The 22,820-nt window shown below is 44.3% G+C and overlaps 1 protein-coding gene across 1 annotated transcript in view; it reads right to left on the reverse strand.

Moving 5' to 3' along the window:
- drd2b (dopamine receptor D2b) overlaps nt 1-22,446 on the reverse strand; it is a 231,374-nt gene extending 208,928 nt beyond the window's left edge. The window contains exon 1 of the mRNA XM_077206507.1: nt 22,187-22,446. The gene's annotated coding sequence lies outside the window, so the exon portion shown is untranslated. The remainder of the gene's footprint in view (nt 1-22,186) is intronic.
- Between the last annotated feature and the right edge of the window lie 374 nt (nt 22,447-22,820).

Here is a 22,820-nt window from a genome sequence, read left to right on the forward strand (position 1 = left end):
GTCTGCTGTTTCTCCTGTCTCTTCTGTCTCTGTCTTTCAGGAGGAGCCGGGTGATTTGTCCGGGGTCCCGCGGGAGTACCATGATCTTCGAGCGGTTTTCAGTCGTTCCAGGGCCACTTCTCTTCCTCCCCATCGACCGTATGACTGCGCTATCGACCTCCTTCCTGGCACCACCCCTCCCCGGGGTAGACTTTACTCTCTCTCCGCCCCCGAACGCGAAGCTCTAGAGAAGTATCTTTCTGACTCGCTCGAAGCTGGTACCATTGTGTCTTCCTCCTCCCCTGCCGGTGCGGGTTTTTTCTTCGTTAAAAAGAAGGATGGTACATTACGCCCCTGCATAGATTATCGAGGCTTGAATGACATCACGGTCAAGAACCGTTATCCCTTGCCTCTCATGTCTTCTGCCTTCGAAATCTTGCAGGGGGCCAAGATCTTTTCTAAACTAGATCTTCGTAATGCTTACCACCTTGTCCGCATTAGGGAGGGGGACGAGTGGAAGACGGCGTTTAACACCCCCTTAGGACACTTTGAATATCGCGTTCTTCCTTTCGGGCTGGTCAACGCTCCCGCCGTGTTCCAGGCGTTAATTAACGACGTGCTCAGAGACATGTTGAACATTTTCGTTTTTGTCTACCTTGACGATATTTTAATTTTCTCTCCCTCTCTCCAAGTACACACTCTACACGTTCGACAAGTTCTCCAACGTCTCCTCGAGAACCGACTGTTTGTTAAGGCCGAGAAATGTACCTTCCACGCGCAGTCCATCTCATTTCTTGGTTCGGTAATTTCCGCTGAGGGCGTTAGCATGGATTCCTCCAAGGTCCGTGCGGTCACGGAATGGCCAGTGCCTGAGTCGCGCGTTGCTCTTCAACGTTTTTTAGGCTTTGCAAATTTTTATCGTCGGTTTATCCGTAACTTTAGTCAGATCGCCGCCCCTCTATCTGCCCTCACGTCCGCCAGGGTCCGATTTTCCTGGTCGGAGGGAGCTCAGACAGCTTTTGATCGCCTCAAGTCCCTTTTTTCCTCCGCCCCGATCTTACGAACTCCTGATATCTCTAGACAGTTCATTGTTGAAGTTGATGCATCAGAGGTGGGCGTTGGAGCTATTCTCTCCCAACGCTCATCTTCTGATGAGAAGGTTCATCCCTGCGCCTACTATTCGCATCGTCTTTCGCCCGCCGAACGAAATTATGATGTTGGCAATCGCGAGTTATTGGCCATCCGTTTAGCTCTCGGAGAGTGGCGTCACTGGCTTGAGGGTGCCTCAGTCCCGTTCGTTGTCTGGACGGACCATAGAAATTTAGAGTACATTCGTTCTGCGAAGAGGCTCTGCGCTCGTCAGGCTCGTTGGGCACTTTTCTTTACGCGTTTCGATTTTTCCATCTCCTTCCGCCCCGGGTCTAAGAACCTCAAGCCTGATGCTCTTTCGCGACAGTTTGCTTCCCCAGAGGTTGTTCCCAATAAGGAGGAGATCCTTCCTCAGGGCGTGGTGGTGGGCGCAGCTGTCTGGGGAATAGAACGTTTGGTCAAGCGCTCTCTGGCCCACGCCGTTACTCCTCGTCTTTGTCCTAAGGGTCTTTTGTACGTTCCTCCTTCTGCTCGTCTCGCGGTCTTTCAGTGGGGCCATTCATCCAAACTGTTTGCCCATCCCGGCGTTAGGGGCACGCTCGCCGCGGTCCGCCAAAGATTCTGGTGGCCCTCTCGTGAGCGCGACATTCGCCGTTTCGTCGCTTCGTGTGCCGTTTGCGCTCAGACTAAATCTGGTAATTCTCCCCCGGCCGGGTTGCTGCGTCCCCTTCCGTTACCGTCTCGCCCATGGTCTCACGTCGCCATGGACTTTATCACGGGTCTCCCCTCCTCTGAGGGGAACACCGTGATACTTACTGTCGTTGATCGTTTTTCTAAGACCGCCCGCTTTATTCCTTTACCTAAACTCCCGTCTGCTAGGGAGACCGCCCAGATTGTCGTCGACAAGATCTTTAAGATACATGGTCTTCCCTCCGACGTCGTTTCCGATAGGGGTCCCCAGTTCTCTTCCCTGTTCTGGAGGGAGTTTTGTCGCCTTATTGGAGCGTCGGCTAGTCTCTCCTCCGGCTTTCACCCACAGACCAATGGCCAAGCCGAACGAGCAAACCAGATAATCGGTCGCATTCTCCGTAGCCTCGCTTTCCGCAATCCGGCTTCCTGGTCAGAGCAGCTCCCCTGGGCGGAGTACGCACTTAATTCCGCTCCGTCTTCTGCCACTGGTCTATCCCCTTTTCAGTGTTGTCTCGGCTACCAGCCTCCGCTTTTTTCGTCACAAGATACAGACTCTAAGATGCCGTCGGTACAAGCCTTCATTCAACGTGCTAAGCGTACTTGGAGAGGGGTCAGGTCTGCTCTATTGAAGTCTCGTGCTCGCACCCGGCGGGCCGCTAATAGACGTCGTGTCAAAAGCCCCCGTTATTCCGTTGGGCAGAGGGTTTGGCTGTCTACCCTTAATCTTCCTCTCCAATCCTCTTCGCGTAAACTGGCCCCTAAATTCATCGGGCCTTTCCGCGTCCTTAAGATACTCAGTCCTGTCTCAGTCAGACTCAAATTGTCTGCCAATCTTCGACGCGTTCACCCGGTTTTTCACGTATCATGTATTAAACCCGTTACTCGTGTTCCTCCCCGTCCTGTCACTACCCCTATCCGTGTTGAAGGCGCTCCCATCTACAGGGTTCGCAAACTTCTCGACGTGCGCCCCCGGGGTCGGGGTCATCAGTTTCTGGTTGATTGGGAAGGATACGGTCCTGAGGAGAGAAGTTGGATTCCTTCCCGGGACGTCGTGGACCGCTCGTTGATCGATGACTTCCACCGCTCCCGCCAGTCCTCCTCCTCCGTTGCGCCAGGAGGCGCTCCTTGAGGGGGGGGGTACTGTCATGATCCCGGTATCCTCCTCTTACACTCTACCACCCTCTCCTGGTCACACTCTTTATTACATCCATTTACACACACACATTCCCATTCATTATCTCTGCCGCTCTCAGCTGTCTCTCATCACCTCATCACTCTCCCTCTTCTCCTCCCCAGCTGGTTCCCTCTTTCTCTGATTAGACTCTCTATTTCTAGTCTTCCCTGTCCTTTGTTCTTTGTCAGATTATTGCCATAGGTTACGTACCTGTGTACCTGCTGAACCAAGCCCTGTCGTGTCGTGTCCTGTCTGGTGCGTGCCTCAATCTGTCTACCGTGTACCTCGTCTCTGCTTTGTTACTTCTTCAGCTAACGTGAGTGGTCAAGGATTGGCGTTCCCGTGCTCTCTACGGACCCAGCCTGTCTCATCCTCCGGGGATTTCCCGTTGCCGGTCCTGACCGTACATTTCTGTTCTATTACTGAGAGACTTTCCGTTTTCCTTTGGATGAGACTTTCTTCAGTTGGATTTATTCGCCTTATGTGCCACCTGTGTTATTTTGCCTGAACTAATAAACTTTGTCAAACTGCCCTTTGCTTTTGGGTCCTCTCTCCTACACGTGACAGACCCATTGTAAAGCTTTAACTGTTGCTTTCAATATAGTTGATGAGTGGAAAGCATAAATTTGACAAAACATTTTTATATTTGTCTTGCCCACATCCCACCTTTGACTTAGGTTTTCAAATGAATTTTTCCTTAATTTCCAAATATCCCAGAACAATTTAAATTTTTCACAAAAAGAGACATGCTGTAATAACTTAATGTTTAAAATCCAGTAATAATTAGATCTGGGTGTCTTCTTCAAATTGACATCTAATATGACCATATGATGGTCTGAAAAACCATTAGGTCTAATAAAAGTATTCATCACCTTATTGTTCCATGTCTTTTTTAAATATAACCTATCCAGTCTTGCTCCACTAATTCTATTATCAACCACTCTTAACCATGTATACTGCTTTACTCCTTCATTTCTCATTCTCCATACATCTGTTAACTGAAATTCATTGATAACTTTTTTAATGCATCACTTGACTTATTATGAGGCTCTTCTCCATTTCTATCAACAACAAAGTCTGTTGTACAATTCAAATCACCTCCAAGTATTAGACAAACATTATCATCATATTTTTCAATCACATTTTTTAATTCCATAAAAAAATATCAGCCTCTCTGGACCATTATTAGGTGCATAAACATTAACAAATACAAAATCTATTCCTTTATACTCAATTTGTGTTAATAATCTTCCTTTAACAATTTCTTCTACCTTTACAATATTAACACTTTTAGAAAACAAAATAGCTACCCCAGCACTATTTCTTGTGTCATGACTCAAGGCAAAATTCCCTAGTTTCCACCATAACCCCCATTCAACTTCGTTATCAGTGTCTGTATGCGTTTCTTGTAAAAAACAAACAATAACCTTTTCAATTCTTAAAAACTCTGAAATCTGTGCTAATTTATTCTTGTCCCTACCCCATTAATATTTAATGATCTCACTCTCCACACATCCATATAGAGAAATAAGAAATAGACAGAAACTGAAAAGAAAAGGCACAGAGTAAAGAACACCACTTGTGATTTATTCATTCCTATTTTTTTAAATCTTTCACTTTCTTTCTCCTCAACTTCGTTACCATCTTTTTCAGCCGGAATCTTTTCTTTTTATCCAAAACTCCATAGCTCACTTTTTTTGTTGTTGCAGAAACAACACTGACATTATAAATTTGTCCAAAAAAATCTTCTACTTCAACAACTTTACCAAATGTTGTATCCAAAAAGTCATTAATTTCCTCTAAAGAGTATGTGTCTTCCATCACTTGTGACCCAATGTCTGAAAACTCAGAAAGTGCATCTTCATCTCTCATTTCTGCATCATCAATGTTCTCCCTTCCTACACAATTTTCTCCACTACTTGCAACATTTCCCATGTCTTCACTCCTTACATTGTTTACCACCGTTTCTATTATTTCATTATTCACAATCCCCCTTTCCTCAGTTCGGTTGTAATTTTCTTCATTTACTTCAACAGCTTCCTCAGCTCCCTGAGGCTCATTCTCTTCCACATCTACAGACTGCATATTTTCAGGATCATTCACAGTCTCAACCTCATCCGTGTGTCTAGCGGCTTCTTCAGTAGCTTGAGCTTTATGGGGGCATGCTACACGCTTATGCCCAACATCTCCACACTCAAAACATTTCATATTTCCAGTATTTGCGTAAACCATGTACGCTCTCCCCTCATGCCAAACTTAAAAAGACACATCCAACTCCTGTTCATTCATGAACATAAAAACCTGTCTTCTAAACGACATTACGTGCTTTAGCGCTTCATTTCTACATCCGAGAGGAACGGTTTTTATAGCGCTAGCTAACTTTCCAAATCGCAAAAGCTCTCGTTCTATTTCATTACTCTGGATGAAAGGCGGCACATTTGAAACGGTTACCTTGTTGGAGCAACCAGCGGCAAAACAGTAATAAAGTCTCCACTTACCACTATAGAGATTGCTAATTTGACGTCATCGTGACGTATTACCAGTGGTGAACGCAAAGCATTTTGGGAATCCGCGGCACAAACAGAAGGCGCCAGACTTGATTGCATGGAGGGAAGAACGCAATATTCAAGATGCCGTCTACCTGCTGTGTCATAAACTGCAATAGTCCTTCTTGCACAGTTTTGAAAACGAACATTACGGGTTGTTTTAAGGACATGTTTGTGTACGCTCGTAGACACTCACTCTGAAGCGGTCAGAGGCGATTCTAAAAGATTCTAAAAGTCGAGACAGGACCCATCGTCAAAATTCTATACCCACCTCTCAAACTAAGTTCATCCAAAACAAACTAGAAAATAGACTCAAAGGGCTAAATACCTGAATTATCCTTTAAGAACGGATCAATATATTTATTTTCCTTAATTTTAATGAACCCTAACTTTATTCTCATCTGAATGGTAAATAATTGATTTTCGTATAAAATTATACTACCATTAAAAACACATTTGATTTTTTTTAATCAATGTAGAATATGTAACTGCTCTGAAGAAAAGAAATGAAAACCAATGCGATATGATTAATGTCCAAAAGATGTAACCCACAGACTGTTTTGAAATGGGGTTGGATGTTGCTTTTAAAACTGCGTGTGTTTGGTTGGGTGACAGTTGTATGTTACAGCTTGACAAGAGTTTAGAGTGTGACAAAAGCACAATGTTGTGTTTTATTGAGAGTGTAAGTTACACAAATATAAGTAAACACTTTGCAGTTTGAATGATAACCTCTATGAACAAAATGAGGGAGTATGTTTTATGTTTCCACTGTTCGATCGCGCCTCTCTCTCTCTCTCTCTCTCTCTCTCTCTCTCTCTCTCTCTCTCTCTCTCTCTCACACACACACACACACACACAGTTCGATCGCGCCCATGCCTCTCTCTCTCGCGGGCGCACAAACACACACACACACACACACCCGCACACACTCCAGCATTGCAATCTTGACATGAATTGCGATTTCATGCAGATAGATGAGAGAGAGCGAGGAGTGTGGTGCTTAAAACTTTAGCATACTTTTGAACGGACGACAGTTTTCTGGTATGGTCCGACAATGTTTTCTTTAGCCCGCTGCATTTTGTATGATTATATTCTGTTTTTCACGCTATTTTTATTTATTTTTTCATGCCAGAACACTAGCCTGCTATGCCAGCCCATGTAAACCGATGTAAACGGGCCAAACATACCCATAATTCTTTGCGTTCTGATGACGTTGCCGCCCAGTTGGTCACATGTCTTAGCGATCTCTATTCACACTGCTTATAAGACGATTCACTTGGTTCTCTTCTTTTACAAACACAACCACCGCTTTATTCATTCGCGAGGCAGATGAAATATTCTGATAGCCGATCTCTTGTCCAACTGCAAGTAACACTTCTTCCACATTCACCCCGTTCGCCGTCACACACCTGTCTCCATGGCGGAGGGAGACAGGTGGCGTAAGGGACGCCATCCCGCTCCCAATCTGATCCTCAAAATAAATACCCTTATCACTGTAAAAAAAATCGTTTAATCAGGAAAATTGAACAAAAGTTTTAGAAAAGTTTGAAACAAGCACACGATCACCCTCCCCTCGTGAAAACCCTCACACGCACCCAAACCCTCCCAGCATGCACCAAGAGAGAGAGAGAGAGAGAGAGAGAGAGAGGGAGGGGATCACATTCAAATGCATGCAAATGGTGTCTTAAAGTATTGAAACATTCATTTATGCGGCATTTTCCTATGCACATTGCAATTGCTATGATGTGTTTGTGAACCCTGTAGAGCAGGGGTCTCCAACCTTTTTTCATTTGAGAGCTACTTTTTAAAAAAAGATAGTGGCCGAGAGCTACTCGTGTAATACAATACTTAAATCTCTTAAATAATGTCTCATAACTCTCATATTAACAACTATCTAAACTGTTTTAGACCTGAAAGAGTTTTTGTAGGCCTATATACGTCACCCTTCAATGTCATAGAAAAAAACAGGATCAGAGATTAGTTTTTTTAAATTAATTAAACTTTGCATATTATACTGTAAAAACACATAATTATAATTGATTTTACAGTGCATCTTAACTAGAGGTGAAATGGCATGAAAATTTCATTTCATGATTAGTGGCCAAAATGATCATGGTTATTACAGAATCCTGTTCAAAAAGTAGGCTACTAATACACAATAAAATCAATTCACCAAGTTTTATGTCGAAAACCAGCAAATAACAAATTAGCATTAATATGCACTTTTTGTTTACATAAACATTAAAATAACCAGAAGAGAATACAATGCTGAATAAAGTCGTCGTTTTTGTTATTTTTGGAACAAAATGTATTTTCGATGCTTCAAAAAATTCTAACTAACACACTGAGGTCACATGGACTTCTTTGATGATGTCTTTATTGCCTTTCTGGACAAGGACAGTATACCATACATAGATTTTCAATGGAGGGACAAAAAGCTCTCGGACTGAATCTAAAATATCTTAAACTGTGTTCCGAAGATGAACGGAGCTCTTACGGGCTTGGAACGACATGAGGGTAGGTCATTAATGACATAATTTTTGGGTGAACTATCCCTTTAATAGTAAAATTCGGTCCGATTTTGTCTGTCGTTGCTATGCAACCATACACTGCGCTCTCCACAACGACAAAGAAGTTTAAGTAGCTAATGGATTTTTTCATCTCGCTGTGCCTGTAAAAAATGAGCGCGTCGCTTCAATTATGAGCTTCCTCCATTTGAAATAACGAACTTGAGCGTGCAAAAGACGCGATATGTGAACGGGCCATTGGCGAGCTACCTCCAATCAGGCCAAGAGCTACTGGTAGCTCGCGAGCAACGTGTTGGAGACCCCTGCTGTAGAGAAACTACTTGCCATAACTATAGGCTCAAATTGACCTTGACGTAATTCCATACAGCGTGTCAAGAGATTTGACACCTGTGGAAAAATCTAAGAGCAGATTTCCACAGAAAAAAAATCTTTGCAAAATCCCTTAATTTTAAAGAAACGTTTGCGGTTTGATACAAGAACTCATCAATAATAATATTCTGAGCTTTTAAAATAATAAAACAAACATCAACAAAATGCAATGAAAAGTAATTTTATTTTAACATAATTGAAAATTCACTTTCAAGGATTTGTGATTTAATTTTTATGCTTTGGTCTAAAATGACTACTCCGGCATTTCATGATGAAAAAAAATAAAAAATAATTCCGAAAGGCCGCAGTCTGGAGTGTCTGACCCACCCTCTGGTAATCAAAGGTTTACTAGAACAAAGGAGCTTCTCCACATAATTTGAATTAAATAAACACACAAAGCAACGTTTGTTAGATAACATCGACAAAACTATTGTTGTGTGTCAAACCCACATTATTCCAGTGTTCCAGTTCTATCTGTTCCAGCACTCACTCATTCTGAAGCAACCATTAGGGAAACAGTGGAAACGTCTGCTTCTTGGAGAGCAGCAGTGGAGAAGCACCATATAACAAGCCTCAGATGAGCTCATTAGGACTGTAAGCCCATGCTGTATCCTAACAACCATGTCTTGAGCAGCCCATGCCTGTTTCCAATATAGGAGGGTGTCTCCAAGCCTCAAGAGTCAAGCAAGAGCTCTCCTCCCATGGCAGCATGGGAAGCAGCATGAAACGGATGATGATGATGTGGGGCTTGAAGAACCCTGATGGCCTTCTGGCCAGTGTTTTAGGGAGATTATAATATAACAGTTGGTTGACACTAGAGCAACACAATATATAGGCCTATTGAAGACCGTTTTAGACAGACAATTTTGTACAGCATGGTAAATCATCAAGGCCAAAGGCAGAGTTTATTTATCCAGGGCAGGCAATGTGTGAAGTTCATCCATATTAAAAACATGAGGACATTATGATGAATGCGACCTGAGGTAATTAGCTACATGCCATTAACATGTAACAGATGTGAGCCATTAATGAAGTCTTTAGTGGACACACACACACACACACACACACACACACACACACACACATATATATATATATATATATATATATATATATATATATATATATATATATATATACATATATGAAGCATTTTTCTTTTGTTTGTCAAGTTAGTTAGTTAGGTCATAGCTAAATGTGATCAGTGCTTTCCCTAATGACTTACCAGAGAACCAAACAACTTCAGGTAATGCTCTGCAAAATGTGATAACCTACATTTGTTACTTTAAAGAGCTATATCTACATGATTTTGACTTGAATAAAATCAGTTAATTTGAGATGATACTGTGGCGAACAGGATGGCCGAGGGACGTGAGAGAACGGTGCGAGGCCGGTGGTGCGATTGCTAAGGAGCAGCACCTGTGAAGCACACCGGTCTCGCATCTCTCACGGAGGAGCGGAAGCATAAAGGAGGAGCGACGACGTTGATGATCGAGAGAGGAACAGGCCTGTGTTTTAGTTGTGTTTGGTTTTTGTATTTGTATTTTATTTTAGCCAGCAGTCGTCCGCAAGGGGCTGCTGGCAGTTATATTTATTTTCGTTAGCCAGCAGTCGTCCGCGAGGGGCTGCTGGCGGTATTTTTGTTTGTTCGCCGGTTCCCGCCTCCTTCTTCCCTGAACATTGCTACAGTTACCATTTATTAAGTGTGGCTAAATCCCAATGACACCATACAAAGTAAAAAAAAATATTTTTTTTACTCAACATGAGGGTGAGTAAATAACAACAGAATTTGTTGACCCTTAGAGACATACAGTAGTTTACCCAAAAACTTAAATTAATTTAAAATTTGTTCAACAACTTGTTCAAAAGACTTTCATTTCACAAAAATCAATAAGATTTGTTCTTTAGTGTCAAGCATACATGTTTGAGCTTCTGTTTACCATATTTGTCCCCGGTTTCACAGAAAATGCTTAAATATAGTCCCAGAATTAAATGCATGTTTGATCTGTCTCAACTGAAAGCAACTTGCACTAACAAATCTTAAAATATTGTTTTGTCTCAAGATGCACACCAGTAATGTTTTTTTTTCTTTTCTTTTTTTTTTTAAGGCACATGTATAAAAGCTAGGCTACTTAAATATATGGTAACACTTTATTTCGATAGTCCACTTTAGACATTCTACTAACTATAAGTAACTTTGCAGCTACATGTCAACTAACTGTCATTGGAGTATTAGTAGACTGTCTGCTTAATATCTGCTAACACTTTATTTTGTTGGTCCCCGAACAGATATTCTACTGACTATAAGTAACTTAGCAACTACAAGTCAACTTGTTCTCCTAACCCGAACCCTAACACCTAACCATAAACAGTCTACTGACAGTCTACTACAGCTACCTAATACTCTAATTACAGTTAGTTGACATGTAGTTGAAAAGTTACTTATAGTTAGTAGAATGTCTAAAGTGACCATCAAAGTAAAGTGTAACCAAATATTTTAATTTAGCTAAGGCCTACTCCTGGCTTAATCTCTGTCTGTCTGTGAAACCAGGCCTTGATGTGCTCTATGAATGTGCCTAAGCCTCAACCTGTTAAATCATATTAAGTAATCATGTTTCTTCAGAACATTTATTCATTAAAGACGCTGTTTGTTAAATTCTCTGATCATTGTGTGCTCATTACAGACACACTTCATTAAAGAACACAGAGCCTACAAATTTCTGCAGTGTTTTTTTCTTTAAAAAACAATGGACTTACCAGCTGTCCAGTTGCTCTGTTTGGAGAAAGGATAGCACTCACTTGAGGACCACACAAGGAACTTTTTAGATCTGGCATGTCTTACCCATTATCCGGACTACTTGCTTTGCATATTTTTCCACACCAGCCTAAGTGAGTTGTCCAAGGCATGCTAGTGAATGGTCCTTGTGGGATTTTGCCGTGAATGTGGAGTGGGTGCTGGTGAAAAACGGGTCCCCATTCATCTGCCCCGCTGAGGTAGACATCACCTGCCCCACTCCGGGCACAGCCCAGCAAGCCGCCAGCCTCCTTTCGTTCTAACAGACGAAACACCCACCGCAGACGCAGAGCCTACCGCAATGCCAGCGCTAGAAACAAAGACCTAGAGATGATCATCGCCCTGGAGCCAGAGCACAAACAAGAGTCTGACGAGTTGTGAGAGCCGGCAAAATCGTCAGTACCAGTGGGTGTGCTAGTGGAAGCCCTGCCCACACTCTCGCTGCTGAGGGTAAACTTTTTTGATGAGGATTTGGAAGTGGATTATCCCTGTAGTCTCCTGGTTCCTGGTCTCTGCTGGTTTCACCCAGCTCCAAGTCTTCTGTGGCTTCACTGGTTCTGCCCAGCTCCATGTCTCCTGCGTCTCCAATGATCCCGCCCAGCCCATCTTCCACCTCCTCTACCAATGACAGCCAGTTCCTTGGGCACGCCTCCGCTGGTTTTATTAGTCAATTGAATTAGTCAATTACAGGCCGATCTCAAATCTACCTTTTCTGTCAAAGATACTAGAAAAGGCAGTATCCTCACAATTGTGTTCCTTTCTTAAAAGAAATGGTATCTGCGAGGATTTCCAGTCAGGATTTAGACCGCACCATAGCACTGAGACTGCTCTCATTAAAGTCACAAATGATTTGCTCTTATCATCCGATCGTGGTTGTATCTCTCTATTAGTGTTACTTGATCTTAGTGCTGCATTTGACACCATTGACCACAACATTCTCTTAAATAGACTAGAAAACTATGTTGGCATTAGTGGAATTGCACTAGCATGGTTTAAATCATATTTATCTGACCGCTATCAGTTTTGTAGCAGTAAATTAAGAGATGTCTTATCGATCACAAGTTCAGTATGGCGTACCACAAGGCTCAGTACTAGGACCGCTGCTGTTCACTCTGTACATGCTACCTTTAGGAGATATCATTAGGAAACATGGAATTCACTTTCACTGTTATGCTGATGATACTCAGCTCTATATTTCTTCCAAACCTAACGAAACTCACCAATTCACAAAATTATCGGAATGCATAGTTGATTTTAAAAATTGGATGACTAATAATTTCCTACTACTAAATTCTGAAAAAACAGAGCTTCTAATTATTGGACAAAAAACGTCTCAGGTTACGACTGTAACCTATGTTCCCTGAGAACAGGGAACGAGACAATACGTCAACCACGTTATGGGGAACGCCTCAGGCGTGACAGGTGTCTGAAATCACTATCAAATCACGTCAATCACATTGACCGGCGACAGCCCGTGAATCATTACAGTAATGATTAAGGTGCGACCTGGAAGTATATAAGGGCGCCTTGCAACATGACAAATCACCTTATCGTCTGAAGGGACTGTACGGTAGGCAAGCCCAGAGGCATGGCAGGGAGACGTATTGTCTCGTTCCCTGTTCTCAGGGAACATAGGTTACAGTCGTAACCTGAGACGTTCCCTTTCGAAGGGAACTCAACAATACGTCAACGACGTTATGGGGAACGATATACCAACGCCGCCATGCTAAGGGGAGTGCATGCCAAGTGGCAGTGACAACGGTCAGAACCAGCAACTTCAAATGAAACGCTAGAACCACTCACCCTCAGGTCACACTTGGCTGTCAGTGACAGCATTCCCTACGGTCATAGCACAAGCTAAAGCCTCACAGGAAAAACCTTCATAAACATGGTTAAATGAAAGGCCTACCTGGGCCGGCTCCGGGCCTGGAACCATAGCTTCCAATTAGAAGGGGTCCCTTCTAGGGAATGTGGCTAGGGAACCCGAAGGAACCCCAGCCAGTCACTATTCAGGGGAACTTACTCACCCCGAAATGCCACCAGGACGGCCTGACCTGGCGTCAGTACATAGACACTTAGTCTGGCCAAATCCTGTCTGTCTGAAGACAGAGCCTCTGGACAAATGCCTTAAGTAAGGCATCCAACCCGAGGGACTGCGAAGCTGGCAGAGAACCACTCGGCCCGGATCTCAGAGACGGGATATCCCGGAGAGTATGACTCAGCATAGTGCTTTTCAACCCTTGCTAGCGAGGGGAGTTTCTCTACTCGATCCACGGATCAACCCAGTGTCTGTGTTTCAAAACACTGAGGAGGCCTGTGAAGGCCTAAGGGCTGATCTAACTGGGAGGCCTCACGAGAGGCCTACGACCGTCTGACCAGACTCAGGAAGCCGCATGCTCATAGAGACCCTCGGTGAGGGGAGCACAAGGTCTGCCTGGTAGGCAAACCAGGCTGTAGGCAGAAAAGGTTCCGGTAGGGAACCAATAGCAGAGAATGAACACTTTAGCGAGCCAGGGCGCAAGCTCGCCTTCAGCAGCTGCCTATTAAGGCTAGCTGAAACTGATAGCAAGAGACCACTAGCTTCATAAACCCAGCAGCACTAGGGAACATTACAGGGAGGCCCGGAGAGGCCTACTACCTGATAGCCAACGTAAGTGGGAATTCACCTTCAGGGAGGCACGTGAGGCCTACTACCTGATAACCACAGTATGTGGGGTGCTCACCTTCAGGGAGGCCCAGAGAGGCCTACTACCTGATAACCACAGTATGTGGGGTGCTCACCTTCAGAGAGGCCAAGAGAGGCCTACTACCTGATAACCACAGTACGTGGGAACTCACCTTCAGGGAGGCCCGGTGAGCCCTGCTACCCTACAACCACAGTATGTGGGGAGCTCACCTTCAGGGAGGCCTGGAGAGGCCTACTACCTGGTAACCACAAACTGTGGGAACTCCCCTTCAGGGAGGCCTGGTGAGGCCTACTACCTGACCGTTCTCATTCAAGGAGGCCTGGAGGAGCCTACTACCTGATAATCACAGTATGTGGGAACTCACCTTCAGGGAGGCCTGGTGAGGCCTACTACCTTTGATATTCAAAATATTTAGGAGCCCACATCCTAGGGAGGCCCAGAGCGGCCTACTACCTGACAGCCACAATATTTGGAAGCTCACATTCAGGGAGGCCCAGAGAGGCCTACTACCTGATAGCCAACATAAGTGGGAATTCGCCTTCAGGGCGGCCGGGTGAGGCCTACTACCTGATAACCATCTTAAGTGGGAATTCACCTTCAGGGAGGCCTGAGTGGCCTACTACCTGATAACCACTGGTAGCTTTGAGCCCTGAGTCCGGGTGATAGTATAAGGTGGCCTGCTAAGGCCAGCCAGCTGGGGACTCGCCTATCAGGGAGGCCTGGTCGGGCCTACTAGCTAATAGCAGGTCATATTCTGCCATAAAGTACACTGTTGGGAACCATACTACACAAGCATAATTTACTAATGGGCTTCCAGTAGCGCTATAAGGTATGTCCCACAATGTTGGGACTCACCTCCGAGGAGGCCTGTTTAAGGCCTACTACCCATCAGTGAGTCAACTGCCGGAACCATCAAGGCCAACCACGTAAAGTGAGCTGGCCTACAGTGCCCTCTAGGGGGCTGTCCAATCAAGGAGGCCTGCTGAGGCCTACTACCTAATGGCCTTCGTTGGCAGAAAAACTGTTTACACAGCGCCTACAGCATCCTGGTGCCTAATCACATTGCCCATGGCAGTGTACTCCGCAAGAAAGCTAGCACCCTTAAAACAAGGGGAGTACAACATACGCCACTCTGCCTCAACGGAGGCCCCAGTTAGTCAGGGGCCTACCATCTATGCATGGGCGTCAGCTCAGGGCAATGCTCTGGCTTCAGGGGAGCGTACTTCGACCAAAGAAGAAGTGAAGCTTACTTCATACTCGACCCGAGCCATAGTGGTGCGAGGTAGGATATAACAGAACTGGGAGTGAAGTGCTCAGACCTACCTGTATCACAGGGGAATACTCACACCTCACCCTGAGGTTACCAGGGTGCGGGCCTGCCAGTGGCTCTAGGGGTGACAGAAATGTATCTGTGCCCAACCTAGGGGAGTGGGGCTTGAATGAAAGCCAACCACCTACAACCTAGCGCTCGAGCAGTAGCTCAGCGAGGTGAGTGAAGCCTAAACTGGCGGCCTAAATCCGTAGGCCAGTTCTGCACGGCAGGGTCGGGCAGGAAACCCAGTCTTCTTCGTGAAGCGAAAGATGGCCTAACCCTGCTCAGTAAAGACATATATACCACGGAGGCCTATTTGAGGCCTACCATGTCCTTATACACCATCCTCTGCACCACGCTGCATTACTCTAGTCACCCCAGAATGCAGAGAAGGGGGCGGGCCTTGGCCAAACGACTCCCATGGGAGGAGGCTGTTTATACAGGGATGCTAGAAACCTACATTCACAAAGTGAAGGGTCAGAGGAAGAAATGCTAAAATTTTTAGCAGAGCGCCTCTATTATCCCTGGCACAGCCTAGGCCAGCTACAGAGGCGGCCCTGGTGAGGGCCAGCCTGCAAGCATAGATCTATCTGAGGGCTCGGAGGAGCCACAGCCTTACTAAAGAATATAGTCTGTATTATTCCATACAAAGGGCTGCAGAATCGCTCAGCCTAATGAAAACCCAAACAGAGCTCAAGGGGCGACATACTCAGGATGAAGTCAAACGGACCCGTGGGCCGGACATAAGATCTATCTGAAGCTCTAGCGTCAGTCAACACTCTAAGTAAAACAATTTTAAGAGAGAGACCAACCACTCTACCCTGAGGTGGCTAGCAGCCCGAAGGCTAACACAGTTACCGTTCTGGCCACCTAACGGGGAACTTCAGGGCCCTGATAATCCAATAAAGTTCTCTTACCTTATTACCTTGACATGACCCCATGACTCTATACAGGGAACAAGGTCTGTAAAGAGAAATGTTATTTTTTTAATCACAAAAAAATACTCTTTGAAAAGACCAGCAGCTCACCTGCGGCGTGCAAAGTGAAGACTCGCCAGATAGTTCTTTACAAACCTGGGATCCGCCACTTTACATGCCTGAAAGGGGCGTTTCGACTAACCAAGCCTAGGTGGGCCATCAGAACATAGTTCTCATCATAGGCCCATCCCCAGGCCTGATGTTATGAATGCCTGGGGGTCAGAAGAGAGAGGGGAGATTTCGTGACCCTCCGGGGAGGTTATCCATTACCGACGCTGTGTGCGTTTGCGCTGGATAACCTCCCTCAAATCTCTTCTGTTGCGGGAGTCACGCCTTCTCTGCGACCTGCTCCTCAAGGGAGGGGGCGCACGAGAGGCGACACTGGCTCGCTGGCCCTGCCTACGGTCCTCAGACCGTGAAGGGCCAGGCCCTCCCGCTTGCCGGGGTACGGACGCGGATCTCAGCGGTATACAAGTTTTATATGCTGCTGAGCGCGCCTTCGCCTCCCTGAACTTCCCCACCACCGCCTCTACGGAGGTGCCGAAGAGTTCGGAAGGCGAAACCGGCGAATCGAGGAGAAAGGCTTTTTTTTTTCTCCCCGATGTCGGCTAGATTTAACCACAGATGCCTCTCCGTGGCCACCATCGCCGCCATCGACTGTCCGATCGCGGCAGCGGTTTGCTTGGTAGCCCGGAGAGCCAGATCTGTGGTGCGGCGCAGCTCAGCCACCGCCTCAGGGGACATCCCTGCCCCCTGGTCGAGATACCCCAGCAGGTCGGCCTGGTACGCCTGTAATACTGCCATGGTGTGCAGTGCAGCACCGGCCTGACCTGCTGCCATGTATGCTCTGCCATTCATGGCAGGGTTTGGATGGCAGGGTTGGAGCTTTCAGTGTCGCTGCCCGCCCAGACACGAGATAGTTCGCGAACGTCTCGTCAATGGGCGGCATTGACACGTACCCATGCTCTCCGATCCCCTCGACATCAGCGAAACTGGCCCGCTGATGTCGGTGAATATGGGCAGAGTATGGGCTCTTCCATGCCTTCTCGATCTCCGTGTGAAGATCAGGAAGAAATGGAAGGCTCACCTGAGCTGGTGGTGTATGGCCGGGGAGAAACCGATCGTCGAGCCTACCGCGAGCGATCTCTTCTCTAGCGCGCTGCCAAGGCAGCTGCAGCCTGTTGGCAGCGTGCTCCATCACAACCACCAGCTCTGCATACACAGGGCAGGATGGCTGAGGAGGTTCAGGATCTACCTGATCATAAACCTCCTCAGCCATCTCCTGCGCGTCCTGAAGTGCATCAACTGCAGGTACAGTCGGTGAGTAATCTTCCCCATCGACCTGCAGTTCGCCCTCGTCAGCCGTCGAATCATCTGAGAGGTTAACAACCCTCTCGAGGCGATCGACGAGCTCCATCTGGGAGCCCCATGATGTAAGTCGCCACTCGGCCTCTGCACGAGCGGGACCCGCACCATGAGGTCCAGACGCTGAACCCCCTTCACTCGAGAAGAGGGCCAGACGAGAGCGGAGCGTTTTAAGAGAAAAACGCTCGCAGTTCGCACAGAGGGCTCCCTCGAGAACCTCCCGTGCGTGCTCTTCACCCAAGCAAAAAACGCACAGCTCATGTGTGTCGGCCGGTGTCAGAAACCTCGGACACGGGTCGGCACACTTACGAAAACAATCTGCCTTAGCTGTGCGTTTCATCTTTCTCTTACCTTCCCGTATACTTGAATAGCGTTTTTTCAAACAAACAGTCCCTGAAGACGATGAGATGATTTGTCATGTTGCAAGGCGCCCTTATATACTTCCAGGTCGCACGTTAATCCTTACTCTAATGATTCACGGGCTGTCGCCGGTCAATGTGATTGACGTGATTTGATAGTGATTTCAGATACCTGTCACGCCTGAGGCGTTCCCCATAACGTCGTTGACGTATTGTTGAGTTCCCTTCGAAAGGGAACTTCCACACGTAATAACCTAGAATATCGTCTAACACTTGATGGCTGCTCTGTTAAGTCTTCGTCGTCAGTTAGGAACCTGGGTGTGCTCTTTGATACCAATCTTTCATTTGAAAGTCACGTGTCTAGTGTCTGTAAAACCGCATTTTTCCATCTTAAAATTATATCTAAATTACGTCATATGCTCTCATTGACAAATGCGGAACAACTAGTTCATGCGTTCATGACATCAAGGCTAGATTATTGTAATGCTCTACTGGGTGGTTGCCCTGCACGCTTAATAAACAAACTACAGCTAGTTCAAAACGCAGCCGCTAGAGTTCTTACCAGAACCAGGAAGTACGACCATATTAGCCCGGTTCTGTCAACACTGCATTGGCTCCTTATTAAACATCGTATAAATTTTAAAATATTGCTGATTACTTACAAAGCACTAAATGGTTTAGCTCCCCAGTACTTGAGTGAGCTCTTAACGCATTGTAGTCCTTCACGTCTATTGCGATCTCAAAACTCCGGCCAGTTGATAATACCTAGAATATATAAATCGACTGCTGGCGGTAGATCCTTTTCCTATTTAGCACCAAAACTTTGGAACAATCTTCCTAACATTGTCCGGGAAGCAGACACAGTCTGTCAGTTCAAAGCTAGACTAAAAACACATCTCTTTGACCTAGCATTCACATAACACTCTATAGACTTCTATAATTCAATATTAGGCTGCTTAGATTAGGTCAGCCGGAACTGGGAACACTTCCCTCAAATCCTGATGTACTCGTTACATCATAAGAAGAATGGCATCTACGCTAATTTTATTGTCTTTGTTTATCCCGAGGTTTTCCCGCAGCCTGCTGGATCCAGGCCGTTTCCAGATGTGACGAAGGACTTTCGCCTGGACCTGATGACAATGCAGTGCTGAAGTGCCAACTAGCCACTCCCTATGGAGGATCCCTATGCCACTCTACAGATAAAGCGTTGTGGAATTTTTCGGTTTGCGTACCTACCCAAAGTGATAAGATAAAATAAAAATTCTGCATCAAAATTTATAGACAAGTAGTTTGTTTAGGCATGGTTTGTAAGGAATTACAAACCTGCGCACATATATTCAAACGCACATAACTATAGAATCAATTCTTAATGCGCATGTGAACGCCATCAGCGTCTATCACAGGTTCACGTTTAAAGTCTGTATAGAGAGAACGGTGTCGTCTTAGCGGCCCCTAATTTAATAACAAATGATCATTTAGACGGAAGTGAATCAATCAAAACTAACTTTAGCTTAAAAAAACATTTTTCAAGAGCCACTATAAAACCAAACCAATCTCTGTTACCTTAAATTATATCTTTATCTCTGTAAAGCTGCTTTGAAACAATCTACATTGTTAAAAGCGCTATATAAATGAGGATGACTTGACTTGACTTGACTTGACTTGGTTCCCTTCAGTCCCTTGGCTCCTCCTCTAACTCCACTTTGCGGCGTGGATATGCCAAGGGTCTTCCAGTCTCCAGCTCTACCTTGGCTCGTCGACCAGTCGGCGTGACCTTGGTTTCTGCTTCCTTCGGCTCAACCTGGGACCATTGTCCTTACGGCTCCACCAGGCTCCCTCGTCTCTCCAGCTTTACCTTGGTCAGTCGTCGTTCTGCCTGTGCCACGGACTTGTCAAATGTCACTGATGTAAAATCTGCATTGATGTGTTTAAAACCGTTGTATTTGATCTCAGTGTATAATAACACCTTTATTATTAATAAGCAATTCAATTATCATAAGAATTATTAAGTTTTGATAAAAATAATAATTATAATTATACTTTATTCTTTATTCAAAATTTCTTCCAATGTAACTTTTAGAGCTGTACGTCCTAGACATGAACTCTGGAGAAGTTTCTTCCAGAAATGCGCATCATAGTTTTGGGTTTAAAATAGTTGTGAAAATGTCTGAACGACTTTCCAGCTGGGCCTGCACTTGCTGAAGCATGCACATTTTAGAGACATTTTATATTTTAAGTTTGCCTATGGTTATGATCCATAAACATTAGTCATGGTCTAAAAAAGCCCCTTTTGTCTCTACCCTGTCTTCTAAATTAAGCAGAATCACATAGTGGGCAGCAAGGTAAACAAAGCTAGAAATGTCATGAAAGATTTTTGTCTGAGTCAAAAATGAATACATTAAATTTGGTCTTCCTATGAGTTAGATGTCAAGTCCTGGATTACATAGAAGTATAAGGGCATAGTCTTGCCCACTGTGACATTTGTTACACTTTCATTATAGTGCTTAAATAGCAACCTATTGTGAGTTGTACTGTTGTAACCATTAAACACATTAAATGCCACAGTGGTGGCATTTCCGAGACACCAATTTCAGGGACACCTTGTGTTCAGCATTAATAATGTCTATCCCACCATCTGCTACCAAATATATTTAGACCATAATGTGCTGCACTTCCAAAGAAAGATCATAAAATCAGAGACTTTTATTTTCTTGCCTCTCATAAAATCAGAGAAATCCATGGGTGTATTTTCAGTCTGTGCACAAAAAGCAAATACTAAATGTTGCAGTCAGAGCCCAGCATCTGAAATGGAGATATACAGAATGGTCAACCGCCTATTTGTTCCTATATCTTTAATTCTAGCTGAAACTTGCATCAACACCAAGAAGATTTTTGATCAATTTAACTAACTATCACGGATTACCGGTAATAAGGTTCATTACCTATTTGTCCTGTTCTCAATGGTTTAAAATGTTTTTTATGAAGCTCTTGTGAAACACTGCCCCCTGTTCTACAAGCTCCTAAAAACAGGCTCTGCTAAATAGCAAAAGGGCAGTCTGTGGTGTCTTCCTCTTCCTCCATGCAAAATGTCAAGAAAATGCTCTCAGGGCCACGCCTCTTCACGCAAGAAGCCCCAAGGGAAGAAAGTCTTCCAAAGAATTTTTCAATCACTTTCATTTTTCCTTATAGTATTTCTTGTGTGCTTTATGCTTAATGGAATTCTTTGAATTATTAAATAGTCTACATGGTCATTATAACCGAGAGATCAATTTTGTAGTGGAGACAGACCATTCCATTCATTATATTTTCTACCGTTATGTCAAACTGAGTCAATTTCCAACATTCCACACTTGCAGAGATGAATATTAAAACCAGGAGGTACTACAGAATACTTCTATGATCTGTACACAGACCAGCACTCCATGAACATATGAACACCACCATACTGACCGAATGTAAGTGATTTAGCACCGATTATTCTTGTCAGCCAATTGGCTCACTTTGCCAACTGTCTAAGGTTAGTCAGCTCGGTAGACATCAGAATATGTTTGTGGGTAATCTATAGCGATAATTAACAAGAAGTGATTATGTAATTGTAAATCAATAAAAAGCAGATTTCCAAATGTGTCTTTTTCCTTCTGGAAAACCTCTTGGAAAAATGTGAGGATCAACATAAGGTGCTCTTCACTTGACTGTTTATTAAACAATATTTAATCTGTGTTCTACTCACACATCTATTTACTCAATACCAAGTGCAACATATACTGTTTGAAGAATGTTCATAATTGTAATAGAAAAACTATTTAAAAAATGCTCAAATTAAAACCTGTTCATAAGTTTCTTTAGCATACAGAATTCTTGATTTAACAGAGAATAAATGGAATTTTACTGTAAAATACAGTAAAGTATTGTGGTTTTGGAAGTAAAAAGTATGAATAGCCATATAAATTAGCCATAAAATTAGCCATATAAATAGTTGGTATATTACTATTTCAATATGGTTATGAACTGTTAAATATACAGGCACCAAAATGCCATCCAATAATACTTGGATTTCTGGCAACCACAGCTGTTTTATTCCACGTAAATGTGACATTGCACTCGCGCGTTACGTCAATTGCTGAAGTAATGAGAAGAAATAATGTTATAAACATTTTATGTAGCCTAATACAGCCAGACGTTAGTTAATATCAACTAATGTTTGTACAAACTGAGAAGCAGTGACAATCACTTTCCTAAAAAGGTAATTAATATCACTGACCATTTCAATCAAAGATTAAATAAATCCAATAGTTTTGTGTAAAACATGCATCTCACCTTCAAGCCATAGGATATTAGGAATGAGCCCTGTTCTGCTGTGCGTTTAAATCCACAACTTCTTGATGTTTAGCATCTTTTCCCCGCTCAGTGTGAAACTGTCCATACTCGTTAATGCCAGTTCGTTCAGTGTTCCCTCTATTGACGATGCTAAAGAATTTTACTTTACTAAAGGTCTATCTAGTACTGGCCAAAATTAATTGGCAGTTTTAAATAGTTACATTAACTACGTGTTGTCAGCAGAAGAGCGCGAGTGCAGCGCGCTCAGATCCAGCAGCAGTAACTGTGAGCTCGTGGCAGGTAGGAGGCGGAGTTGACTGTTCTCAACACAAGCGCGTGTTGAAATGCCCAGAGGATCCAAATGAATGAACACTAAGTAGCCTACAATACAAACCCAGTTCCAGAACAAAATACTGTATAAAGTACAGTGACCCCTCAACATTTTTTCGGACACCTAAAATACACTGCAAAAATAAGCAAGAATGCCATTGCATTAGGCAAATATCAAACCGCAGCACAAGCACACATTTAAAAAAAAGAGGTTTAGAACAAATATATTGTTTTAAATAAAGGCTAAATGTATTTGTGACACTATCTGGTGGACAAACAGTATGGCTAGTGAATCATGTTCATA

The sequence above is a fragment of the Siphateles boraxobius genome, unplaced genomic scaffold (genome assembly GCF_051911475.1).
Source record: "Siphateles boraxobius isolate OS27281-9 unplaced genomic scaffold, OSU_SipBor_1 56, whole genome shotgun sequence".
In the NCBI taxonomy this organism is placed as follows: Eukaryota; Metazoa; Chordata; class Actinopteri; order Cypriniformes; family Leuciscidae; genus Siphateles; species Siphateles boraxobius.